Source organism: Hipposideros armiger, unplaced genomic scaffold (genome assembly GCF_001890085.2).
Source record: "Hipposideros armiger isolate ML-2016 unplaced genomic scaffold, ASM189008v1 scaffold_551, whole genome shotgun sequence".
Classification (NCBI taxonomy): Eukaryota; Metazoa; Chordata; class Mammalia; order Chiroptera; family Hipposideridae; genus Hipposideros; species Hipposideros armiger.
The window spans coordinates 352,168-360,601 of record NW_017731901.1 but is presented as its reverse complement, the minus strand read 5'-3'; the positions used below and the strand labels follow the sequence as shown (position 1 = coordinate 360,601).

The following is an 8,434-nucleotide window of genomic DNA, read 5'->3' as shown; positions in this document are numbered from 1 at the left end:
AAACGACGTCCTCCACAACTAGACTGAAGAACAAAACGACAGCAACTTGTCTGTTCCCCTTCCCCTAATTCCCCAGCACTGTTCCCATCCCCCCAATTACCCAGTAAAAATCTTTAAAAAGATATATATATTTTTCAATTATAGTTGACATAGAATACTATATTACTTTCAGATGTATAACATAGTATTAGACATTTACAGATACCTTATGAAGTGAGCACCCTGATAAGTCTAGTACCCTTTTGACATTATACATAGTAATTATAATATTATTGACTATACTCCCTATGGTGTACTTTACATCCCCGTGACTGTTTTTATAATTGGCAATTTGTACTTAGTCCCTTCCCCTTTTTCACCCATCCCTCAATCCCCATCCGATCTGGCAACCACCAATATTTTTTTCTGTAGGTATGAGTTTATTTCTGTTTTGTTTGTTTATTTTGTTTTTTTAGATTCCACATGTAAATGAAATCATATGGTATTTGTCTTTCCCTGTCTGACTTATTTCACTTATTCTCCCCTGTCCTTTATAGTTTTTTAAAACTTTGTTAATGGACTTCAGTTATGTAGAATTGGATTAATGATAATCCTTGGTTCTTCATGCAATATCATTATTGGCTCTTTTATGTCATTTATTTATTTAATGTTCTAAAAAATATCTGTGAACCCACCTCTCAAACCAAAAGCTAGTGCATTACCAATAATTCATATCTACTTATGGGTATCTATTCTCTTCCATTCTCTTTCCCCTCTCACAAGTAACCTGAATATTGTGTCTATCCTTCCCTTGCCTTAAAAATAGTTTTATCTCGGGGCTGGCCAAGTGGCGCATTGGTTAAGAGCTGGTTTGGGACGCCAGCTCTGAGCAGCAGGGCCCTGGTTCGGATCCCACATATGAGGGCCAGTGACACTGCCCTCTACAGCTAAGATGCTGAGCAACAGCTCAACCCGGAGCTGGGCTGCCATGAGTCGCCGGCAATGGCGTAGGCTACAGCCCCTGCTGCAGTGGGTTGCCATGGGCTACCGTGTGTGGCCAGCAGCCAGCGTGAGCGGCCCTCAAGCCGCTGTGAGTGGCCGTCCAGAAGCCCGCGACTGATCTGCCTCGCCCGGGAAGAGCGCAATGATGGTGCCAACTTGGGCCAGTGAAGCAACGTCCTCCACAACTAGACTGAAGAACAAAACGAAAGAAACTTGTCTGTTCCCCTTCCCCAATTCCCCAATAAAAATCTTTAAAAAAATAGTTTTATCTCATATGTATGTGTGAATAGATAACAAATTGCTTAGTTCTACTTATTTTTGAACTTTATAAATTGATATAATATTAAGCCATGTGCTATCTTCTGGGCCTTGTTTGTTTATTCAACATTATGTCATTAAGATTTGTCCATTGTGTTGCATGAGACTACAGTTAATTTTCACTTGAATAATTAATAGAAGCAAGCCGGGTAAATGATAATTAGAAGAGTACTTCAGGTGGAAGAATAGCATGTGTTAAGGCCCTGAGATGTGAAAAAGAACGCCAGTCTTGAGGAAGTATATAGAAAGGATCTCCAGTAACTCTGGAGTACTGAGGTCTAGGGGAAGAATAACTGAAGATGAATTAGGAGTAGCAGCCAAGGGCCAGACTATATAGTGCCTTGTGGATCATGGTAAAGATCTGGGCTTTTATCCTAAGTGCAATGAAAATCATTCGGCAGGGAAATGACATACTCTGGTTGGCCATTTAAAAAGATTAATCTGGCTACTCACAAATAATAGATTGAGAAGAAGATGTAGCAAGAATCTAATCCTGAGGTGGGTACTATTATTGTCCCCATTATACCAATGAGAAAACTAAAGCTCAGAGAGGATCTATATATGGATATAGAATTCAGAGAGGTTTGGTTTTGAGACATAGATTTAGGTATTCATCAGTTTATAGTGAGAGCCATAGAACTGAATAAGATCACCTAGGGAGAGAATATAGATAGAAAAGAACAAAGGGTTAAGCAGAAGCCTTGAGGCACTCTAATATTTAGACTTTGTTAGAGGAGTAGAAAAAGACACTAAAATGGATTAGCCAGTGAAGTAAGAGTAAAACCATAGAATTATTTTTACATAGAAGCCAAGAAGGAAAAAAATAAACTGCTTAATGAAAGAAGCAGTGGTCAACTATGCCAAATGTTGCTGAAAAGTAAGGTGAATTAAGGACTGAAAAGGGCCATTTGATTTAGCAACATGGAGATGGTCAACCTCTACTTCCTTAGCCATCTTAGGGCATGCACAGAAGAGCTTGAGAGAAGTATTATTATCTCCTGTGTTTTTGTGTGAAGAAGCTAAAACTCAGAGGGGTTAGGTTTGCCTCAAGTAAAACAGCTAGGGAATGACAAACTTGGAACTGGAAGTCTTTTTCAAAATCCAATCTTTTTTTCTACTAATCCACAGCGCTTTTCATATCTGGAAAAGGCTTTTTTTTTTTTTTGGTTTGCTACATGACTGACTGAGGTCCTGTGTGTACTGCAGAGCTGAATTCATTTCAACATGCCTGGGGTGTATATTATGTGCAAAGCTCTGTGGTAGTCACTGGAAAAGTTTTGAAAATGAAAAAGACACAGACCATACTCCCAAGGAGCTTGCACAGTCTTGTAAGATAACATCTGTATAACTATGTTCTAAGACAGTGGAAGTATAGAAAAATGAGGATTTGGGTTAGATCTGGACGAATGACTTGATAGGGGAGAGCTTTTTCAACTTCCTATTTATTGCTATACACTTGCTATGTGCCTAGCAAATAGCTGGGCTTAATAAATACTTGTTATAACACATATTGAATACCAACTTTTTGACAGGCGCATGGTGATTATATAGCAATAAATAGGAAGTAGACTCTGGCTAAAATAAGTAATAAAAGTAAAAATAAAATTAGGGTAATAGGGAACTTATTGAAAAGATAATGGGATATCTCAGAGTTAAAGGAAGAGTTGACTCAGAAAGTGAAGGAATAAAGTCAGCTCTGGGTACAAAAGCATTATGAATTTATGGATCTTCTCCCCAGCTTTAATGTGACTTCCCCACCAGTAACCAATCCCAGACTCTGTTTCAACTCAAAAGATCATGTGCCTGGGAGAGAGAAACTGATTGTCCCAGATGAGTCAGGGATCTTGCCCTGGAACAAGATATTATGGCCAAAGGTTCACATATCACAGACATCAGATGTGGCCATTACAGAACAACCTATGATTTCAAACCACTTACAAAAAAGGTAAATACTTGCTAATTGAATATCCACCACAGTCTATGTTATATTTATATCTAACATCAATAGGAATGTGTTCACTTTTTTCAGGCTTGATATTCCAAGCCTTTGCCTGTCATAAGAACTTTCTGACATCAGCAAGTTGACCGAAGGGAACTGACAGGGAATTTCTAAGACAGAAGGAGCCTATGGCAACTATTAATTCAATCTCATTGTATAATGAGAAATATGAGGCCGTTGCATGCAGTCTTACATGTAGCCACACAGCAAATGAGTGGTAGTATTGGGTTATAGGAAACTTTTCAACTTTAATTCTGTGGGCCCTTTCTCTGCCTATGCTCCATAGTGCTTAGCACTGTGCTGAGAACATAACCATGGTATCTTTCAAACCCACCCGTGATATCATGCTCAGGAATAGGCAGAGACCTAGCAAGAGGTATCTGTCATCCATGGCCAGAAGTTTAGAGAATTGGGCCAAGCTGAGTAGCTTTTATGAGCAGGCGGATAGCTGAGTTGGGACAAACAATTGATAAGCAATCAAGGACATGTCAATGACAACTTAAGACAGGCCTAAAAGACAGAATTCTTATCCTTCTCAGTTTTCTCTTCTTGAGGCTAATCAGCCCTAGGTCCTTCCATTGGAAAAGGGAAGTGATTGCCTCTTATGACTTGTATCAGGTCATAGCTTACGGAATTGTTCAAATCATCCTTCTTGCTTTAGGTAACAAATGTCCGTAATTACAGCTGCTCCCCTTCATCTTTAACCAGTTAACATCCGGGAGCTGGTGTGTCTGCTCTTCCCAATATCATGACTGACTATAAGGTTAGTTTAGGAAATACAGTGTAGTGGGAAAATATGTATATTTTGGTTGACAAACCCGAAGACACTTAAGTCAACCACCAGCAAGTAACTGCAAATCTTAAAAGCCAACATAAAAGTACACTGCCACTAGATCACTGCTCCAACTACCATTTCTAGCTCAGCTCAGAGGCAAGGTATCCAGATAGATGTTCTAAGGAAGAATAGATTGGGCAAGTGGTTCATAACAGGTGCATCTTTTTTTGCTGCTTTCTTTTTTTTTTATTTGATTGTTGTTTTAAAACAGACAACACCCAGATAGATCCCAGAAGACATCACCTTCAATCATTCTTTCATCAAATATTGAGTCCCTACTATATGGCAGCCACTGTTCAGTATGCTGAGGATAGAGCAGAGAACAAACAGGTAAAATCCCTGCTCTTACTGAGCTTATACTCTAGTGGGAGAGAAATTTACCACAGAAGCAAACACACATATACGATTGTTTTAGATTGTCATCAGTGCTATGATAAAAAACAAAATGGGATATAGTCACAGAGACTGCCTGGGCCATGTGAGTTACTTTAATACGGGTGGTCAGGGAAAACCTCTGTGAGATCTGAAGGATATTGGAGCCCACTATGGGTAGAACCAGATAGAAACAAAAGAAAGTGCAAAGTCCCTGAGGTCAGACAGAGTTTAGCATATTTGAATAAAAAGATCACTGTGGCATGTGGAAAATGAACAAGGTTTTTATAAATCAAGTCAAAGGTAGGCAGGGACCAGGTATAACAATGGTGGCTGGGGCCAGAGTGGTAGTGACAGAAATGGTGATAAGTGGTAAGATTCTAGACATATTTTTAAGACAGAGCCAACAGGATTTCTTGAAGAGTTGGATGTGACGTGTGAGAAAAAAAGAGGGAGTCAAGGATGACTCAATGCTTGCTGCCGTGAGGAACCAGGTGATGTCATTAACTGGAATGGAGAATTGCATTAAATATGATTTCTGATGGGTCATTCTGGAGTTCCACTAATAATTGTGGATGGGACCTCAGGGCCCTTCTCGGACTTTGAACTGCCTAGCTATGGAGTGAGGTGGTGGTGTGGGGCTGTTGTTTTGGATGAGTTATGGGCATGAAGCACATTTCTGGGAATCCCCGCCCTCTCTCCCCCAATTCTAGTCTGAAATCTCGAGATTTACACAGATGTGAGACAGACAAGACTGAGTATACCGGGCCAGGCCAAACGGAGAGGCCCCAGAGACAAGGGATCTGCTGTAGCCACTTCAGTCCATAAACTATACGGAAGTGGGCGGCGCCAGAGAGGGCGCTGCAGAAACTTTCTTGGCGATTTGGCAACCTAAGGAACCACTTTTACCAGAAACAAAGTAAAGAGATGGGGTTGGGTATGGCCTGGCCTGGCCCGCCCGGAAGGAATCTGGGTGGAGCCAACTATGAAAGCTTCGGAGCAGAGGGGGAGGGGAAGCCGCTACTAGCAACTAACCTCAGCTTCCTAAACTCAGCAGAAAGGTCGGAAGCATTGTTAGAAAGGCCAGGATCCCTGTGATTCTGTCTGCCCGCCAAAGACAGACGAAAACCCAAGTTGTGCGATGCAGCTTTAAAGGGGCTGGTGATTGACAGAATGTGTAGCAGTGGATGGGGTGGAGCCGCTGGGTGGGGTCTGGGACCGGCAGCTGGGAGAAACCAAAAGGAAGAAAAAAGAAAACCATTGCCCCTGATATCGCTAATGCGGGGCGGGGGAAGCTAGCTAGACAGGGAGGAAAAGGAGGGTTTTAGAGCTCACCTCCACTCCTACCCACGGTCAACTCTCTCAAACCCTTCTGTGTCCTTTTGAGATATTTAAAATCGAGTATACACCGGCCCTAGTCGGTGCCCATTCCCTCTAACTCTCCACTGAACTAGGTTTGTAGTACAAGGGAGTGAGGACCCCGAGTCCATCAGCTCAACCCCAGCCCCGCCTCGTTCGTTGGCCCTGGCCCCGGGCTGGATGAAGAGGATGCCTTCGGAGGCGCAGAATCCGAAAGTAAGTCCCTTTCATTTTGCTTACCCACCCCTCCCCTTCCTTTTGCCTCCCCTTACTGGGGTATCCACAGGACTGCGAAGGAGCCGCCTTATAGAAGGAGACTCTTTCAAGGAGGATCCAGAGGGTGGAGCAGGGTGGGGTAAGAAAGGGAGGGAAGGGGAGGAGGGGTGGCGCCTCAGAACCTAGGGGAGCTGTTACCCACGGGATAGGCGCTCTCAGAGTTTGATGTTTGTATGGTTTAAGCCTGGGTTTCCCCTCAACTCATTAGAACCTCGACTTACCCCCTCCAGGCGTTCTTTCTTTTTGTCACACTCCAGCATCCTTATCAGGTTGCTTAAAGCCTCTAGCTGTGAGTTGGGAGGGCTCCATCTTGCCTGGTTTCTTAAAGGGACAGTGCACTAGTTCAACTGAGGGAAATCTGTGATGGAAATTCAATTTAGAGAAGGATGGCAGTGACTTGCCATATTATGCAATACAAGTGTCGGGGGGGGAGGGGATTTGTATGGAGAGGACAGCATTTTCTGCCTTATACCAGCCTCCAAACTTGGTTCTAATATCTAGTTGATTCTCAGGATGTGCACCCTGAGCAGTATTGCCAAGTTACACATTAGTTAGCTGCAGTCAATTGGCAGTTTTAGCTGAAGGCTAAAATTTCTGTTTCCTGAGACATGCCATGGCAGTGAAGGTGATATGAAAAAGTTAATTCATTCTACAAATATTTATTGAATGCCAGATCCATTGCCTGTGGCTGATTCCACTGCTAAGTGGTGTCTATGATATGTCAAGACCACATAGAGTGGAGTCACTGACTCCTTTCTTAACAGATTGATGGCTAGGTTTTCTTCCTAGGACATAGAGATGAATGTTGAATTTGATTTCCAACATTTACCTAGCATCTGTCATGTGAAAGTTCCAGTGGTTCATGTTTATTGTCTTTACTTTAGTGCCAGTTACCCATATGCCCAAGCCCAAGTCACTGGGAGATCCAGCCAGAAGAGATAGGAACTCAAGTCAAAATGGCATGCAAAAGGAGAGAGGCACCGTGCTTCAATAGGGAAGCCAAGCCCATCTTGGCTGATCTGCCATTCTCATGTCCATGTCCAGTCAGGATTACTGTGTTGGGGAGGAGGGCTTCACTATCTCTGTTCTGATGTTAAATAAAAGAACTGATGTGGTGGAGACTTGTTAGAAGGCCTCAGATGGACCAGTGACATCTCTTCCATGTTTGTCTCCCTCATGTTTCTGCTTGGGGGTGGGGTGGGAGGACTGGATGTAGCCTAATGATATCCCACAGGTTAAAGAGTTGAAAATGTGTTGTTCGAGGTTTTAGGGCTAGCATTTCACTCTGAAAGTTTCTGTTTGGTCAATGGAATGCCACAGCTCCCAGTGCTCTGCAATTTACCAATTCATCTGTCTCTGATATTAAACGGGAGTCACAGCTACCTTATTTAATGTGTTTGGTTTCATTGCATCTCCAGTGCCAATTCCCATCAAGGGCATGTGTTAGTTGTAGGTTCCTAGGCTCCATTTAGTTAAAGTACCTTCCTCCATCTCCTCTCTCCTCAATTGGTTTTCCAAACCTCAAAAGGACCTTATTCTTTTTTTTTAATTTTTATTAATTTCAGGTGTACAAAGCAACATAATAGACATTTAAACCCCTCATAAAGTGATAACTCACCCATCAAGCTATTACCCCTCTGACATCTTATATAGTTGTTACAATACCATTGACTGTCTTCCCTATGTTGTACTCCACATCTTGTGACTATATATACCTATATATTAAGTTATACTTGATATTCAATATTATTCTACTTCAACTTCAGGTGTATAGTGCATTGGTCAGACATCTACAGAGTCCATGAAGTGATCTTTTCTATAAGTCCAGTGCCCATCTGGCACCTTCCATGATCTTTACAACATGGTTGATTATATTCCCCATACTGTATTAACTACCAATTTGTATTTCTTAATGCCTTCACCTTTTTCACCCTGCTCCCAACCCCATTCCCATCTATCACCCTGATAGATCTAGTACCTATCTGGCACCATACCTAGTTATTACAATATTATTGACTATATTCCTTATCCCCATAACCTACATCCCCATGACTACTGTGTAACAACCAATTTGCACTTCTTTTTTATTTATTTATTTTTTTAGATTTTTATTGGGGAATTGGGGGGATGGGAACAGTGCAGGGGAACCGGGGGAAGGGGAACAGACAAGTTGCCGTCGTTTTGTTCTTCAGTCTAGTTGTGGAGGACGTTGCTCCACTGGCCCAAGTTGGCACCATCACCGCGCTCTTCCTGGGCGAGGCAGATCAGTCGCCGGCTTCTGGACGGCCGCTCAC

The 8,434-nt window shown here is 42.4% G+C and overlaps 1 protein-coding gene and 1 long non-coding RNA gene across 5 annotated transcripts in view; one reads left to right on the top strand and one right to left on the bottom strand.

Moving 5' to 3' along the window:
- Positions 1-6,443, bottom strand: part of LOC109396966 (uncharacterized) — a 27,725-nt gene extending 21,282 nt beyond the window's left edge. Inside the window, exon 1 of the long non-coding RNA XR_002126948.1 lies at positions 6,362-6,443. This is a non-coding gene — a long non-coding RNA (uncharacterized LOC109396966). The remainder of the gene's footprint in view (positions 1-6,361) is intronic.
- KLF8 (KLF transcription factor 8) overlaps positions 5,464-8,434 on the top strand; it is a 178,145-nt gene continuing 175,174 nt past the window's right edge. For all 4 annotated transcript variants that reach the window (XM_019669272.1, XM_019669269.1, XM_019669268.1 and 1 more), the window contains exon 1: positions 5,464-6,080. The gene's annotated coding sequence lies outside the window, so the exon portion shown is untranslated. The remainder of the gene's footprint in view (positions 6,081-8,434) is intronic.